We start from the raw sequence: 21,992 nt of genomic DNA, 5'->3' as shown, positions 1-21,992 counted from the left end.
GAACTCTAACCTTGAAGCTGTTTCCTTTATCTCAACAGGACGGTAATAATCCATATGTGGCATATTTCGGTGTATTATATATTGTTTTCCTCCTCCAACATACCGCATTTTTAGGATGGGGAAGGTGAAACTCATGTGTTCTTCTCTTCGAGGAATCTTAATAAGAGTCGACGACACCTTACTGTTTGCACACCCTTCTGTTTCCTTACTGTTTGCACACCTTGGATGCACTATCTTGATCATTTTCTCTTCCATTATTAGAGAATCTCCAGCCGCGTCCCCCAAAGCGTCCCTACTTGGAGCGCGCCGGACAAAAAAACCGTTCCAGCCGCGTCCCCCAAAGCCTATTTTTGTCCGGCGCGCCCCCATACGGTGTCCGGCGCCCCGAGCCCGTCCCCTCCCACAGGGGACGCTCCGGGAACGCCGGACACAACGAAAAGCGAGGCGAACCGACGCGGGCCCGACGTGTCAGCGGCACAGTTACTTTTAACCTAACCGTCGCCTACCTCGCGACGGAATTTATTCACGCGCAGTGACACACGGCGACATCTTTGCCTTAATGGCGACGGAGGGGCAGGCGAGACGTCTCGTCGGTGCTGCGCCGACGAGACGCGTCGCCGGCGTTCGCACGCCACCGCCCGTTCCCGCGCTTTCTTCCCGCCTCTTCTCGCCTGTTCCCGCGCTTTCTTCCCGACGCCGGCGTCTATAAAAGGTCTCCCGGCTCAGTGGTAGCCAACACACCCCACCGGCAACAAACACAGCCCTCGTCGCTCCACCGTCGTCTCCTCCACCACCAGTGGCAATGGCGAACCGCCCAGGCGCTGGCCGGTACCCTCCACCGCCGTCTCCTCCACTCCCGGACTCGCAGTTCGGCATCGACGTCGCCGCCCGGGAAAAGCGGTGGCGCGCACACCGTCAGCAGCGGCGGGAGGCAATGCAGCAGCAGGCCCGCCAGCAGCGGGAGGCGGCGCAGGCGGCGGATCTAGCGGCGTTCTGCGCCCATGGCCCCGCCGCTGGCGAGGCCGCGGAGGCAGCAGCGTGGCAGGAGTAGCAGGGCGCCACCGTTGCGGCGTCTGACGCCTCGACGGGACAGGAGGCGCGACGGTGCCGGTACCGGGTGGAGATGGAGCAGCGGTGGGCTGACGAGCGCCAGCGCCAGCGCGTTGAGCGGGATGCGCTGTACCGAGATCGGCGGGAGTCGATCGAGCGCCAGCAGCAGCTGGCGGTGGAGGAGCGTCGACAGCGGGAGGCGGCGCTGGCGGCGATCTGGGGGAGGCGGGCGGACCAGTTGGCGGCGGAGGCCGACGTGTTGGCGGCGGCGATGATGGAGGCGCCAACAGATGTGGAGGACGATGCGCCAATGGAGGAGGAGGAGGCCGAGGCGGAGGAGACCGAGGTGGAGGACGACGACGACGAGTTCGAGTGGTCCGACGACGACGGGCCGCACCCGGACGAGACGGCCGATCAGCAACGCCCGCTCGTCGAGTCCTTCGAGTCGGAGAAGAAGCTCCAGGACGACGCCCGTGCCCGCGAAGAGGCGCGGATTCTACGCGCCATCGAGCTCTCCCTCCAGGCGGCGCAGCAGGGGAGGGCGGAGGAGGACGCGCGGCGGGAACGGAGCCGTCGGGCCACTGCCGAACGCAAGGAGAGGAGGCGCGCGCAGGAGAAGCTGCGGCGTAGGGGAGGCGACGACGGGGCGGGGCCGTCGAACGCACCACCGGGCGGTCAGTAGTGTAGGTTTAGATGAAATCTAGCCGTTTTCATTCAAGCTTTGTAATATATAATCAAAATTGAATGAAAATCTTTATTTTCATGCACCAATATTCATTTGGGGGAGGCGTTTGGGGACGCGGCTGGGGAGCGACGTCCCCCAAAGGCGGCACGAACAAAACACGTCCCGCAAACGCTCAATCCGGCGCGGTTTGGGGGACGCTTTGGGGGACGCGGCTGGTGATGCTCTTAGGAATTTGTTTAGGGACCATGACTCTTTCAAGCGAATCATAATCAGAACTGTTAGCTGAGAAAACGTCACTTAACTCCAAGTAAAACCTATTTGGAAATGTAGTAATATAGCTCATAATGGATTGTTTTATTTCATTTAGGAATGCTTCATTTGAGGTGAGGTGGCATCTCCAACCGAGCGACCCAAACGGACGCGCAGCACCGTCCGTTTTGAGCCGTTTGAGTGGGCGCGCGGACACCCTGACAGTGGTCCGGGTCCACGTGTTCGTTTGGGCCGCACGTTGCGTCCAACGCGCGGACGCAGCGCAAATGTAACAAAATAAAAGAAAATGAAAATGAAAAAGGAAAACAACAAAAAATAAACTTAAACTAGCGGTTCATTAAACTTAGCCCTATTTTGGGCAACAAAAGAAAGCCCTATATGGGCTTTAAACTAAAAACAAACAAACCCTAGCCAGGGTTTGCGAGCACGGTGGCCGCCGGCAGTACTACTCCCAGTAGTACTCATCGTCGTCGCCATCGATGAGGACGACGCCCCCTCCCCCCCCCCCCCCGGCGGCGACGCGTTGTTCCGGCAGGACACGCCGGAGGGCGCCGGGGACTCCGGCCAGGGCGACCACTGCGCCCTTTCCCAGGCGGAGTGCGGGTCTGGAGGGCTCACCGGCCTGCGCAGCCGTGCCCTCTGCTGCGGCCTGCAGCTCCGCCTCCTGCCGGAGCGCGGCCCGGCGCTCTTCCTCCTCCCGGAGCGCCGCCTGACGCGTGGCCTCCTCCTCCTGGCGAGCCATCTCGAGGAAGGCCCACGCCTCCGCCTGGGCATCTGATACGTCTCCAACGTATCTATAACTTCTTATGTTCCATGCTACTTTTATGATGATACACACATGTTTTATACACACTTTATGTCATTATTATGCATTTTCCGGAACTAACCTATTGACAAGATGCCGAAGTGCCAGTTCATGTTTTCTGCTGTTTTTGGTTTCAGAAATCCTAGTAAAGAAATATTCTCGGAATTGGACGAAATCAACGCCCAGAACCTTATTTTTCCCGGAAGCTTCCAGAGAGCCAGAGTGGGACCAGAGGGGAGCCAGGGAGGACCCACACGTGGTGGCGGCGCGGCCAAGGGGGGGCGCGCCCCCTAGTGTGTGGGCTCCCCAGGTCCCTTCCGAGGCTGCCCTTCCGCCTATATAAAGTCTCCGTCGCGAAAACCCTAGAAGAATAAGCCACGGGACGAGAAAAGTTACGCAGCCGCCGCCATCTCGAAGCCAAGATTCGGGGGACAGAAGTCTCTGTTCCGGCACGCCGCCGGGACGGGGAAGTGCCCCCGGAAGGCATCTCCATCAACACCACCGCCATCTTCATCACCGCTGCTGTCTCCCATGAGGAGGGAGTAGTTCTCCATCGAGGCTAAGGGCTGTACCGGTAGCTATGTGGTTAATCTCTCTCTCCCATGTACTTCAATACAATGATCTCATGAGCTGCCTTACATGATTGAGATTCATATGATGAGCTTTGTATCACTATTACTATGTGCTACTCTAGTGATGTTATTAAAGTACTCTATTCCTCCTCCATGATGTAATGGTGACAGTGTGTGCATCATGTAGTACTTGGCGTAGTTTATGATTGTGATCTCTTGTAGATTATGAAGTTAACTATTACTATGATAGTATTGATGTGATCTATTCCTCCTTTCATAGTCTGTCGGTGACGGTGTGCATGCTATGTTAGTACTCGGTATAATTGCGTTGGTCTATCATGCACTCTAAGGTTATTTAAATATGAACATCGAATGTTGTGGAGCTTGTTAACTCCGGCATTGAGGTGCTCTTGTAGCCCTACACAATTAATGGTGTTCATCATCCAACAAGAGAGTGTAGAGTGGTTTTATTATGTGATCAATGTTGAGAGTGTCCACTAGTGAAAGTATGATCCCTAGGCCTTGTTTCCAAACACTGCAATCATCGCTTATTTACTGTTCTGCTGCATCTTTACTTCCTGCAATATTACCACCATCAACTGCACGCCAGCAAGCTATTTTCTGCCGCCGTTACTACTGCTCATATTCATGCATACCACTTGTATTTTACTATCTCTTCGCCGAACTAGTGCACCTATACATCTGACAAGTGTATTAGGTGTGTTGGCGACACAAGAGACTTCTTGTATCATGATTGCAGGGTTGCTTGAGAGGGATATCTTTGACCTCTTCCTCCCTGAGTTCGATAAACCTTGGGTGATTCACTTAAGGGAAACTTGCTGCTGTTCTACAAACCTCTGCTCTTGGAGGCCCAACACTGTCTACAGGAATAGAAGCGCGCGTAGACATCAAGCACTTTTCTGGCGCCGTTGCCGGGGAGGAAAGGTAAAAGGCATTCACACTCCGGTCCCAGGTAACTAAGTTATTTTTTGACGCCGTTACTACTGCTCATATTCATTCATACCACTTGTATTTCACTATCTCTTCGCCGAACTAGTGCACCTATACATCTGACAAGTGTATTGGGTGCGTTGGGGACACAAGAGACTTCTTGTATCGTGCTTGCAGGGTTGCTTGAGAGGGATATCTTTGACCTCTTCCTCCCTGAGTTCAATAAACCTTGGGTGATTCACTTAAGGGAAACTTGCTGCTGTTCTACAAACCTCTGCTCTTGGAGGCCCAACACTGTCTACAGAAATAGAAGCGTGCGTAGACATCAAGCACTTTTCTGGCGCAGTTGCTGGGGAGGTAAGGTAAAAGGTATTCACATCCTACGACTACTAAGCTATTTCCTAGCATTGTTGCCGGTGTGTGAGTGCTCGAAGCTATTTCCTTTAGATCCTGCAATTGCATCTTTTTGTTTCTTGTTTTTATTTCACTAGTTAGGCATAATGGAAAGCAACTATGAGCTTGTTAATCTATTTCCTGAATTAAGACATGGATTGTTTGATGCGAAAATTAAAAAACCTATGGAACCTTATTTGCATGCTAGTAGCAATGATATTAGTATGAACGCTTTGAACACCATTGTTGCTAATGATATGAAAAATTCTAAGCTTGGGGAAGCTGGTTTTGATGAGCATGATATTTTTAGACCCCCAAGCATGGAGGAGAAAATTTTCTTTGATGATACTTTGCCTCCTATTTATGATGATTATAATGATAGTGGTCTTTTGGTGCCACCTACTATGGAGGATAAATTTTATTATGATTATACTATGCCTCCTACACTTGATGAGAATAATAATGATAGCTATTTTGTTGAGTTTGCTCCCACTATTACTAATAAAATTGATTATGCTTATGTGGAGAGTAATGATACTTTTATGCATGTAGCTCATGATAAGAATGTTTCATGTGATAGTTATATTGTTGAGTTCGTTTATGATGCTGATGTCTACGCCCCCTCCTTTTCCTGTAGACAGTGTTGGGCCTCCAAGAGCAGAGGTTTGTAGAACAGCAGCAAGTTTTCCCTTAAGTGGATCACCCAAGGTTTATCGAACTCAGGGAGGAAGAGGTCAAAGATATCCCTCTCATGCAACCCTGCAACCACAAAGCAAGAAGTCTCTTGTGTCCCCAACACACCTAATAGGTGCACTAGTTCGGCGAAGAGATAGTGAAATACAGGTGGTATGAATATATATGAGCAGTAGCAACGGTGCCAGAAAATAGCTTGCTGGCGTGTAGTTGATGGTGGTAGTATTGCAGCAGTAGTAACACAGTAAAACAGTAAACAAGCAGCGATAGCAGTATTTAGGAACAAGGCCTAGGGATTACACTTTCACTAGTGGACACTCTCAACATTGATCGCATAATAAATAACTCTTTCTCATATGTGCTACATACACTTTTTTGTTGGATGCTGAACACATTGCGTAGGATTACACGAACCCTCAATGCCGGAGTTAACAAGCTCCACAATAATGTTCATATTTAAATAACCTTAGAGCATAATAGATCATTGCAAAATAAACCAAGAACTAACATAGTGCACACACTGCCCACATTACACTATGAAGGAGGAATAGATCACATCAATACTATCATAATGATAATTAACTCCACAATCTACAAGAGATCATGATCATAGCTGATGACCCACAAGTATAGGGGGTGTATCGTAGTATTTTCGATAAGTAAGAATGTCGATCCCAACGAGGAGCAGAAGGTGTTGACAAGCAGTTTCGATGAAGGATTCACTGTAAATGCTCACAGACAAGTATTCAGGGGGTTTAGATGTAACAGTTGAATAAAGTACGAGTAAGTAAAGTGCGAGAGTAACAATTGCAGCGAGTGGCCCAATCCTTTTTAGCACAAAGGACAAGCCGATTTGTTTACTTATAATGACCAAACGTTCTCGAGGACACACGGGATTTTAGTCTAGTGCTTTCGCTACATACGGCTAAATAATCTTCATTGTTATGATAAGTGTTGTGTGGGTGAACCTATGCTAATGTACCGCCCTTCCTAGGACTAATACATACTTGTGATTATACCCCTTGCAAGCATCCGCAACTACAAGAAAGTAATTAAGAATAAATCTAACCACAGCCTTAAACTCTGAGATCCTGCTATCCCTCCTGCATCGATATACCAACGGGGGTTTAGGTTTCTGTCACTCCGGCAACCCCGCAATTGGCAAACGAATACAAGATGCATTCCCCTAGGCCCATAAATGGTGAAGTGTCATGTAGTCGACGTTCACATGACACCACTAGAAGAATAACACCACAACTTAAATATCATACCATTGAATATTACTCAACCATAGTTCACTACTAACATTTAGACTTCACCCATGTCCTCAAGAACTAAACGAACTACTCACGAGACATCATATGGAACATGATCAGAGGTGATATGATGATGAATAACAATCTGAACATAAACTTGGTTCAATGGTTTCACTCAATAGCATCAACAACAAGTAGAGATCGATACCGGGAGAGTTTCCCCTATCAAACAATCAAGATCAAACCCAAATTGCTACGGCGATGACGGTGTCCAGTGGTGGAGACGGCGGTGATGATGGTGGAGATGATGATGATGGTGATGGAGATGATGTCCAGCTCGATGACGGTGACGATGGCGTCGATTTCCCCCTCCCGGAGGGAATTTCCCCGGCGGATTCCTGCCCGCCGGAGAGCTCTTTTCTCTCTGGTGTTCTCCGCCCCGCGAGGCGGTCAGTAACTCTTCGCGAGGTACCCTCTGTGGCTTAGGTTTTCGGGACGAAGGATTTCGCGAAGAAAAGGAGGCGAAAGGGGCTGTGGGGCCCCCACACCACATGGTGGCGCGGCCAGGCCATGGGCCGCGCCGCCCTATGGTGTGGGCCCACCCTGGGTCCACCTGGCTCCTCCTTCTGGCTTCCTTCGTCATCTTGAAAAATAGGATTTTTGGTATAATTTACTTCCACAGTTGATCTTCCGAAATATTGCGTTCTGACGGTGCTTTTTCCAGCAGAATCCTGGCTCCGGTGCTTGATCCTCCAATAATGATGAAACATGCAAAATAGATGAAATAACATAGGTATTGTGTCCCAATATGAAATATATCAATGAATAACAGCAAATTATGATACAAAATAGTGATGCAAATTGGACGTATCAACTCCCCCCAAGCTTAGACTTCGCTTGTCCCCAAGCGAAACTGAGCTCAGTAAACAGGACCACATGTTTATGGAGTGAAGAGTCGATAAATAAAATGCGGACAAGAAGCATCATATTCATTCACACAAGACATTATAGTAAACAACTTCCTCATATAACTCAACTTGAAACAAGTATAAGGTAATCACAAATAAAGGTGCATAAGAAATCATAATTGGTGATGGCAAACTTCGTTCTTGGTCAGAGAACAATTAACAGATTATATTTATCTCATTGAGCAGCGCTCTCATGTTAAAGTTTATATGGCACAACTTGCATACTCAATCATAATGGTCTCCTCATGATCATTGATAACTTGCAAAGCTATATTCATTCAGATAAAACTTGAACTAAACAAGGAAGAATAAAAGACATGATGAAGCAAATCACAATATAATGGTTTGATCACAACTACTCAAATGCTTGCTTGAGATGGAGGGAAATAGGTTTACTGACTCAACATAAAGTAAAAGACAGGCCCTTCGCAGAGGGAAGCAGTGATTAAATCATGTGCTAGAGCTTTTTCAGTTTTGAAATCATATAGAGATAATAAAATTAACATTTTGAGAGTTGTCTGTTGTTGTCAACGACTGGTAGCGGGTACTCTAACCCCCTTGCCAGACAACCTTCAAAGAGCGGCTCCCATATTATTTTCATTTTATGTGGCACTCCTTCCAACCTTTCTTTCACAAACCATGGCTAACCGAATCCTCGGGTGCCTGCCAACAATCTCATACCATGAAGGAGTGCCTTTTTATTTTAGTTTTATTATGATGATGACACTCCCCCAACCTTTGCTTACACAAGCCATGGCTAACCGAATCCTTCGGGTGCCGTCCATCAATCACATACCATGGAGGAGTGTCTATTTAGTTTAATTAATTTGGGACTGGGAATCCCATTGCCAGCTCTTTTTGCAAAATTATTGGATAAGCGGATAAAGCCACTAGTCCATTGGTGAAAGTTGCCCAACAAGATTGAAAGATAAAACACCACATACTTCCTCATGAGCTATAAAACATTGACACAAATAAGAGATACTAAGTTTTGAATTGTTTAAAGGTAGCACATGAAGTATTTACTTGGAATGGCAGAAAATACCATGTAGTAGGTAGGTATAGTGGACACAAATGACATAGGTTTGGGTTAAGGTTTGGATGCACGAGAAGTATTCCCTCTCAGTACAGGTCTTTGGCTAGCAAGGTTAATTAGCAAGCATAAGAGTCGAGGGAAACAAACAAATATACATGTGATAGAAACAATCATGCATCTTCCTTGTAAGCACAAACAGTTTTAACTTCAGAATAATAAGCTATGAGCTAACAAGAAAGAAAGACAATGAAACATCTACATGTATTTCTCTTTTCTACTTAAACCTCAAAGTGTTGTTGCTATTGACCAATGCTAAGTTTGCCAAAACCAAATAGATTTATTCAATGCTCCCAAAGTGATACCAATACTAACAACAAGGTAAATCATATAATAGAGATTGCAAACTAAAATAAGATGTGCAATATGTAAATGATAAGACTTCTCATTAATATTCCATAACGATAACTCACACCAAGGGATACATAGATAACCAACTAAAGGAGAGATACTTCCAAACTACAACCCATCTTATATGATAACTTCCCTACTCATGATATGACACTACTTGACAGTAAAAAGTAAAAGGTAGTGATGATGTGATACCGCGGCACTCCCCCAAGCTTGGAACAAACCAAGGGGATGCCAATACCGATGATGAATTACTCCTTCAGCGATGGTGGTGATGAATTCCTGACAAGCTTCTCAATAAGCTCCTGAAGCTCATCAATCTTGTATGTGAGATTGCGAATCATCTCCGAATTGTGCTCGACGCGGTTAAGAAGTCTGTCCGACGGCGAGTCCCAACTATTGGAGTTATTTCCCCACTCTTCACCCTCAGGCTTCCTCCCTCCTGCAGTGTTAGAGCGATCTATATCCCACTGGCTAGGCAATGCTTGCTTTGGAGTCCCTTCAATTTGATTATTGAAAATTAGATTGTGGAAGGGATGGTGAATGCCTGATAGAGATGTTTTCGGAGCTAGGTAATGACGTGGAACCGCTCCTCCAGTGCGAATTCTTGCGCTCTTGTTTGCACTAAAAGGGTTGTCCACCACCTTGATGCTTGCGATGGTAGCACGCGGGTGTGCGCGCGAATCTTCCTCCACCTCTTCTTCATCCTCTTCCTTGACGTCCTTGTCCTCCTCTTTCCACCCAAGATCTCGATTATCTTCATCCGGAAACTCCTTGCCCTTGTTCTTGGAGACCATGGTGCTTCTAAACTGAAAACAGATCCTGGCAGAAACAGCTCGAAACAAAACACGTCGAGAAAACGATATACGGACCTCCGTGGGTCCGGGGGATTATATAGCAAAAATTTTCACGACAAACGGAAAGTACCAGATCGAACCAGAGTCGGAAAGGGGCGACGAGGCGGCCAGACCATAGGTCGGCGCGGGCCCAGGTCAGGCCGCGCCGCCCTATGGTGGCACCCCCTCGTGCGTCCTTTCCACTCCGTTTCGAACTCGTAATTTTTCATATTTTCCAAAAACAGCAAAAATATTGTTCGGAAAGTAAATTGCGTATTTTTCATTACCAGTACTGTTACCTATTCAAAGTCGAGTTCTGGCGAACTGTCAATTTGCCCTTTGATGAAAGCCTCCGGTGTTTCCACTTGAATAATATCAACATCAACATTATAGGAATCACCTGAGATATAATGCTTGAGTCTTTGTCCATTCACCACTTGCGTAGCATTGCCTTGGAGAGAGCTAATTTTGATTGCTCCTGAACGATACACCTCCTCGACAACATATGGTCCTTCCCATTTCGAGAGTAATTTCCCTGCAAAGAATCTGAGACGAGACCGATACAATAGGACTTTGTCCCCAATATTAAATTCTCTTTTGATAATCCTTCTATCATGCCATTTTTTAACTTTCTCTTTAAAGAGTTTAGCATTTTCATAAGCTTCACTTCTCCATTCATCTAGAGAACTTAATTGCAACAACCTCTTATCAAGCAAGTTTAGGATCTTTATTTAATTCTCTAACAGCCCAATAAGCTTTGTGCTCTAGTTCTAAAGGTAAATGACAAGCTTTCCCATAAACCATTTTATAAGGTGACATTCCCATGGGATTTTTATAAGCAGTTCTATAAGCCCATAGTGCATCCTTCAATTTACTAGCCCAATTCTTTCTAGTTTTATTAACGGTCTTTCCCAAAATAGATTTAATCTCTCTATTTGATAATTCTACTTGACCACTAGTTTGAGGATGATAAGCGGAAGCAATTCTATGATTAATACCATACTTAGCAAGAGTTTTTCTAAAACCTCCATGAATAAAATGAGAACCTCCATCAGTCATAATATATCTAGGCACTCCAAATCTAGGAAAAATAATGTCTAAAAGCATTCTTAAAGAGGTCTCACCATCAGCACTTTTTGTAGGTATGGCTTCCACCCATTTAGTAACATAATCAACAGCAACAAGTATATGAGTGTTACCTTCTGAAGACGGAAAAGGTCCCATGAAGTCAAATCCCCAACAATCAAACGGTTCAATAACAAGAGTATAATTCATAGGCATTTCATTACGTCTGGAGATATTACCGACCCTTTGGCATTCATCACAAGATAAAATAAACTTTCTCGCATCCTTGAAGAGAGTTGGCCAATAAAAACCTGATTGTAGAACCTTTTGCGCGGTTCTTTCTCCGGCGTGATGTCCTCCATAAGCACTACCATGACATTTACTCAATATCTCTTGTTGTTCATATTCGAGAACACATCTTCGCATAATACCATCAACTCCTTCTTTATATAAGTGTGGGTCATCCCAAAAATAATGCCTCAAGTCATAAAAGAATTTACTACGTTTCTTCGCTGTAAAGGTTGGAGGCAAGTACTTGGAAACAATAAAGTTAGCATAATCAGCATACCAAGGACTGTCTCGCGAGCTCACCTTTATTACAGCCAATTGTTCATTTGGAAAACTATCATTAACAGGAACAGGATCATAAGCAATATTTTCTAATCTAGACAAATTATCAGCGACAGGATTATCAGCACCTTTCCTATCTACAATATGTAAATCAAATTCTTGCAAAAGAAGTACCCATCTAATAAGCCTCGGCTTTGCATCTTTCTTTGTCATAAGGTATCTAATTGCAAAGATGATCAGTATGAATAGTAACTTTTGAATCAACAATATAAGATCTAAATTTATCGCAAGCAAAGACTACAGCTAATAATTCTTTTTCAGTTGTAGCATAATTTCTTTGAGCAGCATCAAGAGTTTTACTAGCATAATGAATAACATTCAGTTTTTTATCTACTCGCTGTCCAAGAACAGTCGCCTACAAAGAAAATCACTAGCATCACACATAATCTCAAAGGGTAAGTTCCAATCAGGAGGTTCAACTATAGGAGCAGTTGTTAAGGCTTTCTTAAGAGTTTCAAAAGCTTCCTTACAATCATCATCAAAAACAAAAGGTACATCTTTTTGAAGAAGATTAGTAAGAGGCTTTGAAATCTTGGAGAAATCTTTAATAAATCTCCTATAAAACCCAGCATGACCAAGAACACTACGAATACCTTTAACATCCCTCGGATAGGGCATCTTCTCAATTGCTTCAACTTTAGCTCTATCAACTTCAATACCTCTCTCAGAAATTTTATGTCCCAATACAATTCCTTCATTAACCATAAAGTGGCATTTCTCCCAATTAAGAACAAGGTTAGTTTCTTCACATCTCTGCAAAACTTTATCAAGGTTTCGCAAGCAACTATCAAAAGAATTCCCATAGACCGAAAAATCATCCATGAATACCTCTACAATACTCTCACAAAAACCATGAAAGATAGCAGACATGCATCTTTGAAAAGTAGCAGGAGCATTACATAAACCAAAAGGCATACGTCTATAAGCATAAGTTCCATAGGGACAAGTGAAAGTGGTTTTCTCTTGATCTTTAGCTTTAACAGCAATTTGTGAAAACCCAGAATAACCATCAAGAAAACAAAAATGAGTATTTTTAGACAATCTTTCTAGCATTTGATCAATAAATGGTAAAGGGTAATGATCTTTCTTAGTAACTTTATTAACTTTTCGAAAATCAATGCACATTCTATACCCTACAACTACTCTTTGAGGGATGAGCTCATCATTATCATTAGGCACAACAAATCATTCCTCCTTTCTTGGGAACGCAATGCACAGGACTAACCCATCTACTATCAGCAATAGGATATATAATACCAGCTTCAAGAAGTCTTAATACCTCATTCCTTACCACTTCCTTCATCTTCGGAATTAGACGACGCTGATGTTCAACAACAGGCTTTGCATCATCTTCCATATTAATAGCATGTTGGCAAATAGAAGGAGAAATCCCTTTCAAATCATCAAGAGTGTAGCCAATAGCGCCTCGGTGCTTCTTCAATATTTCCAATAACCTTTCTTCCTCAATCTCTGAAAGCTTAGAACTAATAATAACAGGATATATTTTCTTATCATCAATATGAGCATATTTAAGATTATCAGGCAAAGGCTTTAAATCAAAAACAGGATCTTCCTTTGGTGGCGGTGTTGTACCCAAATCTTCCACCGGTAAATCATGCTTCAGAATAGGTTGGCGGAGAAAAATTTCCTCAAGCTCATCTCTTTCTTTCCTAAAAACTTCACTCTCGCTATCCTCCAAATGTTGCTGCAAAGGATTATTAGGAACAAGAACAATAGATGCACACTGCTCCATTTTAAAATCATCACTAGGCAAATCAGCTTTATAAGGAGTTTTGGTAAATTTAGAGAAGTTAAACTCATAAGATTCACCAGCAAATTTAGTCAAAATTTTCTCTTTCTTGCAATCTATAATAGCTCCACAAGTATTTAGAAAAGGTCTACCAAAAATAATAGGACAATAATCACTAGCAGCAGAACCAAGTACCAAAAAGTCAGCAGGATATTTAATCTTACCACATAGAACTTCCACATCTCGAACAATACCAATTGGAGAAATAGTTTCTCTATTAGCCAGCTGAATAACCACATCAATATCTTCAAGTTCACAAGAATCAATTTCATGCATAATCTCTGTGTAAAGCTCATAAGGAATAGCACTAACGCTTGCACCAATATCACATAATCCATAATAACAATGATCACCAATTCTAACAGATAGCATAGGAACACTAGCTTGTTTGGGTTTATTAGGATGTGAAACAATATTAGAAGCATCTTCACAGAAAATAATATGACCATCCTCCACATTTTCAGTCACAAGATCTTTAACTATTGCAACAGCAGGTTCAACTTTTATTTGTTCTTCAGGTTCTACAGGTTTCTTTTCACTTTTATGAACCGCACTATTTATAACAGAGTACTACTTCATTTTAGCAGGGAAAGGAGTTTTTTCAATATAAGCTTCAGGAATAACATGATCAACAGTTTCAACTACAACGCATTTATTAATAGATGAATCAATTTTATCTTTATACGGTTCATGATACTTATCAAAATTCTTCTTTGGCAATTCATAATGAGAGGCAAAAGCTTTATAAAGATTTACAAAAGAACTTGAGAATCAAGACCATATGTAGCACTCATATTACGAAATTTATCAATTATCCATAAAAGCTTCAATGCATTTATAATCATAAATTATACCGATTCTCTATCCTTGTCGTTCTCCTAACCTTCGGTATTTTCTTGGATCCGATCAAGAAGGTCCCTTTTAAACTCTTCTTTGTTGCGTGTAAATGATCCGTAACAAGAAGTATCCAGCAAGGTCTTGTCTTGAAAAGAAAGTCTTGCATAGAAATTATCAATAATAACATTACCAGAAGCTCATGAATGGGGCATTTGAGCATTAAAGACTTCAATCTCCCCAAGCTTGGGCAATACTCTCTCCATCATGAGGCCAAAAATTATATATGCGATTCCGATCCTTGTGAATTTCACTTGGAGGATAGAACTTAGAATAAAACCGGGCACAATATCATTCCATTCAAGAGAATCCCCATTATCCAGTAATTTATACCAATGCGCCGCTTTACCGTGCACAGCGATAAAGAGAATAGTTTCTTCCTCACTTCATCCATAGCAATACCTGCACACTTGAATAAACCGCATAATTCATGTAAGAACAATAAATGATCTCCAGGGTGGACAGTTCCATCCCCTTCATAGCGGTTATCCATAACACGTTCAATAATTTTCATAGGTATTTTATATGGTATTACTTCCTCACCTGGCGCCTCATCCACTACCGTTGCGGTAGTAGTAGATTTCCCAAATAAAAATTGAAGAGAAGATCTCTCCATAATGACTTATAGCAGCGAGCGAGAAATAAAATCAGCACAAACAAGAAAGGTTTTCCTTACCAATTCCACTTACCAATAGCGCTTCACTCCCCGGCAACGGCGCCTTAAAAATAGTCTTGATGACCCACAAGTATAGGGGGTGTATCGTAGTATTTTCGATAAGTAAGAATGTCGATCCCAACGAGGAGCAGAAGGTGTTGACAAGCGGTTTCGATGAAGGATTCACTTTGTAAATGCTCACAGACAAGTATTCGTGGGGTTTAGATGTAACAGTTGAATAAAGTACGAGTAAGTAAAGTGCGAGAGTAACAATTGCAGCGAGTGGCCCAATCCTTTTTAGCACAAAGGACAAGCCGGTTTGTTTACTTATAATGACCAAACGTTCTCGAGGACACACGGGATTTTAGTCTAGTGCTTTCGCTACATACGGCTAAATAATCTTCATTGTTATGATAAGTGTTGTGTGGGTGAACCTATGCTAATGTACCGCCCTTCCTAGGACTAATACATACTTGTGATTATACCCCTTGCAAGCATCCGCAACTACAAGAAAGTAATTAAGAATAAATCTAACCACAGCCTTAAACTCGAGATCCTGCTATCCCTCCGCATCGATATACCAACGGGGGTTTAGGTTTCTCGTCACTCCGGCAACCCCGCAATTGGCAAACGAATACAAGATGCATTCCCCTAGGCCCATAAATGGTGAAGTGTCATGTAGTCGACGTTCACATGACACCACTAGAAGAATAACACCACAACTTAAATATCATACCATTGAATATTACTCAACCATAGTTCACTACTAACATTTAGACTTCACCCATGTCCTCAAGAACTAAACGAACTACTCACGAGACATCATATGGAACATGATCAGAGGTGATATGATGATGAATAACAATCTGAACATAAACTTGGTTCAATGGTTTCACTCAATAGCATCAACAACAAGTAGAGATCGATACCGGGAGAGTTTCCCCTATCAAACAATCAAGATCAAACCCAAATTGCTACGGCGATGACGGTGTCCAGCGGTGGAGACGGCGGTGATGATGGTGGAGATGATGATGATGGTGATGGAGATGATGTCCAGCTCGATGACGGTGACGATGGCGTCGATTTCCCCCTCCCGGAGGGAATTTCCCCGGCGGATTCCTGCCCGCCGGAGAGCTCTTTTCTCTCTGGTGTTCTCCACCCCGCAGAGGCGGCTGTAACTCTTCGCGAGGTACCCTCTGTGGCTTAGGTTTTTGGGACGAAGGATTTCGCGAAGAAAAGGAGGCGAAAGGGGCTGTGGGGCCCCCACACCACATGGTGGCGCGGCCAGGCCATGGGCCGCGCCGCCCTATGGTGTGGGCCCACCCTGGGTCCACCTGGCTCCTCCTTCTGGCTTCCTTCGTCATCTTGAAAAATAGGATTTTTGGTATAATTTCCTTCCACAGTTGATCTTCCGAAATATTGCGTTCTGACGGTGCTTTTTCCAGCAGAATCCTGGCTCCGGTGCTTGATCCTCCAATAATGATGAAACATGCAAAATAGATGAAATAACATAGGTATTGTGTCCCAATATGAAATATATCAATGAATAACAGCAAATTATGATACAAAATAGTGATGCAAATTGGACGTATCAACTCCCCCCAAGCTTAGACTTCGCTTGTCCCCAAGCGAAACTGAGCTCAGTAAACAGGACCACATGTTTATGGAGTGAAGAGTCGATAAATAAAATACGGACAAGAAGCATCATATTCATTCACACAAGACATTATAGTAAACAACTTCCTCATATAACTCAACTTGAAACAAGTATAAGGTAATCACAAATAAAGGTGCATAAGAAATCATAATTGGTGATGGCAAACTTCGTTCTTGGTCAGAGAACAATTAACAGATTATATTTATCTCATTGAGCAGCGCTCTCATGTTAAAGTTTATATGGCACAACTTGCATACTCAATCATAATGGTCTCCTCATGATCATTGATAACTTGCAAAGCTATATTCATTCAGATAAAACTTGAACTAAACAAGGAAGAATAAAAGACATGATGAAGCAAATCACAATATAATGGTTTGATCACAACTACTCAAATGCTTGCTTGAGATGGAGGGAAATAGGTTTACTGACTCAACATAAAGTAAAAGACAGGCCCTTCACAGAGGGAAGCAGTGATTAAATCATGTGCTAGAGCTTTTTCAGTTTTGAAATCATATAGAGATAATAAAAGTAACATTTTGAGAGGTGTCTGTTGTTGTCAACGACTGGTAGCGGGTACTCTAACCCCCTTGCCAGACAACCTTCAAAGAGCGGCTCCCATATTATTTTCATTTTATGTGGCACTCCTTCCAACCTTTCTTTCACAAACCATGGCTAACCGAATCCTCGGGTGCCTGCCAACAATCTCATACCATGAAGGAGTGCCTTTTTATTTTAGTTTTATTATGATGATGACACTCCCCCCAACCTTTGCTTACACAAGCCATGGCTAACCGAATCCTTCGGGTGCCGTCCATCAATCACATACCATGGAGGAGTGTCTATTTAGTTTAATTAATTTGGGACTGGGAATCCCATTGCCAGCTCTTTTTGCAAAATTATTGGATAAGCGGATAAAGCCACTAGTCCATTGGTGAAAGTTGCCCAACAAGATTGAAAGATAAAACACCACATACTTCCTCATGAGCTATAAAACATTGACACAAATAAGAGATACTAAGTTTTGAATTGTTTAAAGGTAGCACATGAAGTATTTACTTGGAATGGCAGAAAATACCATGTAGTAGGTAGGTATAGTGGACACAAATGACATAGGTTTGGGTTAAGGTTTGGATGCACGAGAAGTATTCCCTCTCAGTACAGGTCTTTGGCTAGCAAGGTTAATTAGCAAGCATAAGAGTCGAGGGAAACAAACAAATATACATGTGATAGAAACAATCATGCATCTTCCTTGTAAGCACAAACAGTTTTAACTTCAGAATAATAAGCTATGAGCTAACAAGAAAGAAAGACAATGAAACATCAATAATGTGTTACTAGGATTTCTGAAACCAAAAACAGCAGAAAACAGGAACTGGCACTTCGGCATCTTGTTAATAGGTTAGTTCCAGAAAATGCACGAATATGACATAAAGTGTGCATAAAACATGTAGATAACATCAATAATGTGGCATGGAACATAAGAAATTATTGATACGTCGGAGACGTATCAGCATCCCCAAGCTTAGTTCTGCTCGTCCCGAGCAGGTAAAACGATAACAAAGATAATTTCTGGAGTGACATGCCATCATAACTTTGATCATACTATTTGTAAAGCATATGTAGTGAATGCAGCGATCAAAACAATGTATATGACATGAGTAAACAAGTGAATCATAAAGCAAAGACTTTTCATGAATAGTACTTTCAAGACAAGCATCAATGAGTCTTGCATAAGAGTTACTCATAAAGTAATAAATTCTTAGTAAAGACATTGAAGCAACACAATGGAAGATTAAGTTTCAGCGGTTGCTTTCAACTTGTAACATGTATATCTTATGGATAGTTGTCAATGCAAAGCAATATAACAAATGCAATATGCAAATATGTAGGAATCAATGCACAGTTCACACAAGTGTTTGCTTCTTGAGATGGAGAGAAATAGGTGAACTGACTCAACAATAAAAGTAAAAGAATGGCCCTTCAAAGAGGAAAGCATCGATTGCTATATTTGTGCTAGAGCTTCTATTTTGAAAACATAAAGAGAGCATAAAAATAAAGTTTTGAGAGGTGTATGTTGTTGTCAACGAATGGTAGCGGGTACTCTAACCCCCTTGCCAGGCAAACCTTCAAAGAGCGGCTCCCATTTTATTTTATTTTGGGTGGCACTCCTTCCAACCTTTCTTTCACAAACCATGGCTAACCGAATCCTCGGGTGCCTGCCAACAATCTCATACCATGAAGGAGTGCCTTTTTATTTTAGTTTTATTATGATGACACTCCTCCCAACCTTTGCTTACACAAGCCATGGCTAACCGAATCCTTCGGGTGCCGTCCAACAATCACATACCATGGAGGAGTGTCTATTTTTGTTAATTAATTTGGGACTAGGAATCCCATTGCCAGCTCTTTTTGCAAAATTATTGGATAAGCGGATGAAGCCACTAGTCCGTTGGTGAAAGTTGCCCAACAAGATTGAAAGATAAACACCACATACTTCCTCATGAGCTATAAAACATTGACACAAATCAGAGGTGATAAATTTTGAATTGTTTAAAGGTAGCACTCAAGCAATTTACTTTGGAATGGCAGAAAATACCATGTAGTAGGTAGGTATGGTGGACACAAATGGCATAGTGGTTGGCTCAAGGATTTTGGATGCATGAGAAGTAATCCCTCTCGATACAAGGTTTAAGCTAGCAAGGTTATTTGAAACAAACACAAGGATGAACCGGTGCAGCAAGACTCACATAAAAGACACGTTGTAAACATTGTAAGACTCTACACCGTCTTCCTTGTTGTTCAAACTCAATACTAGAAATTATCTAGACTTTAGAGAGACCAAATATGCAAACCAAATTTTAGCATGCTCTATGTATTTCTTCATTAATGGGTGCAAAGCATATGATGCAAGAGCTTAAACATGAGCACAACAATTGCCAAGTATCACATTATCCAAGACATTATAGCAATTACTACATGTATCATTTTCCAATTCCAACCGTATAACAATTTAACGAAGAAGAAACTTCGCCGTGAATACTATGAGTAGAGCCTATGGACATACTTGTCCATATGCTACAGCGGAGCATGTCTCTCTCCCACAAAGTGAATTCTAGGATCCATTTTATTCAAACAAAACAAAAAACAAAAACAAACCGACGCTCCAAGCAAAGCACATAAGATGTGACGGAATAAAAATATAGTTTCAGGGGAGGAACCTGATAATGTTGTCGATGAAGAAGGGGATGCCTTGGGCATCCCCAAGCTTAGACGCTTGAGTCTTCTTAGAATATGCAGGGGTGAACCACCGGGGCATTCCCAAGCTTAGAGCTTTCACTCTCCTTGATCATAGTATATCATCCTCCTCTCTTGACCCTTGAAAACTTCCTCCACACCAAACTTCTCATAAACTTCATTAGAGGGGTTAGTACATAATTAAAAACTCACATGTTCAGAGGTGACACAATCATTCTTAACACTTCTAGACATTGCTCAAAGCTACTGGAAGGTAATGGAACAAAGAAATCCACCCAACACAGCGAAAGAAGCAATGCGAAATAAAAGCCAGAATCTGTCAAAACAGAACAGTCCGTAAAGACGAATTTTTAATAAATACTTCCGTTGCTCAGATCAGAAAACTCAAAACTAATGAAAGTTGAGTACATATCTGAGGACCACGCACGTAAATTGGCATATTTTTCTGATTTTTTTACAGAGAAAACAGCCCAGATTCGTGACAGATAGAAATCTGTTTCTGCGCAGAAATCCAAATCTAGTATCAACCTTCGATTAGAGGCTTCACTTGGCACAACCAAACACAAAACTAAGATAAGGAGAGGTTGCTACAGTAGTAAACAACTTCCAAGACACAAAATAAAAACAAAGTACTGTAGCAAAATAACACATGGGTTATCTCCCAAGAAGTTCTTTCTTTTTAGCCATTAAGATGGGCTCAGCAGTTTTAGTGATGCACTCGCAAGAAATAGTATTTGGAGCAAAAGAGAGCATCAAGAAGCAAATCCAAAACACATTTAAGTCTAACATGCTTCCTATGCATGGGAATCTTGTAAATAAACAAGTTCAAGAAGCATAATGCAACAAGCATAGAAAGATAAAACAAGTATAGCTTGAAAAATTTCAGCACATAGAGAGGTGTTTTAGTAACATGAAAATTTCTACAACCATATTTTCCTCTCTCATAATAATGTCCAGTAGCATCATGAGCAAACTCGACAATATAACTATCAAATGAAACATTCTTATCATGAGTCTCATGCATAAAATTATTACTCTCCACATAAGCATAATCAATTTTATTAGTTGTAGTGGGTGCAAATTCAACAAAGTAGCTATCATTATTATTCTCATCATCAAATATAGGAGGTATATTGTAATCATAATCAAATTTATCCTCCATAACAGGCGGTAACAAAAGACTACTATCATTATAATCATCATAAATAGGAGGTAAAGAATCATCAAAGTAAATTTCCTCCTCAATTCTTGGGGGACTAAAAAGATCATGAAAACCAGCTTCCCCAAGCTTAGAACTTTCTATATTATTATCAACAATGGTGTTCAAAGCGTTCATACTAATATTACTACCAGCATGCAAATAAGATTCCATAGGTTTTTTAATTTTCGCATCAAACAATCCATGTTTTAAATCAGGAAATAGCATAAGAAGCTCATTCTTGTCCATTATGCCAAACTAGTGTAAACAAGAAACAAAAAGATGCAATTGCAGGATCTAAAGGAAATAGCTTCGAGTACTTACAACGGCGAAAATAGCTTAGTAGCCGAGATCCGGAGTGTGAGTACCTTTTACCTTTCCTCCCCGGCAACGGCGCCAGAAAATAGCTTGATGTCTACGCCCCCTCCTTTTCCTGTAGACAGTGTTGGGCCTCCAAGAGCAGAGGTTTGTAGAACAGCAGCAAGTTTTCCCTTAAGTGGATCACCCAAGGTTTATCGAACTCAGGGAGGAAGAGGTCAAAGATATCCCTCTCATGCAACCCTGCAACCACAAAGCAAGAAGTCTCTTGTGTCCCCAACACACCTAATAGGTGCACTAGTTCGGCGAAGAGATAGTGAAATACAGGTGGTATGAATATATATGAGCAGTAGCAACGGTGCGTAAAATAGCTTGTGGCGTGTAGTTGATGGTGGTAGTATTGCAAACAGTAGTAACACAAAGAAACAAGAAACAAGCAGCGATAGCGATATTTAGGAACAAGGCCTAGGGATTACACTTTCACTAGTGGACACTCTCAACATTGATCGCATAATAAATAACTCTTTCTCATATGTGCTACATACACTCTTTTGTTGGATGATGAACACATTGCGTAGGATTAC

Source organism: Lolium perenne, chromosome 2, assembly GCF_019359855.2.
Source record: "Lolium perenne isolate Kyuss_39 chromosome 2, Kyuss_2.0, whole genome shotgun sequence".
NCBI classification, from domain to species: Eukaryota; Viridiplantae; Streptophyta; class Magnoliopsida; order Poales; family Poaceae; genus Lolium; species Lolium perenne.
Note: the sequence above shows the minus strand (reverse complement) of the source record.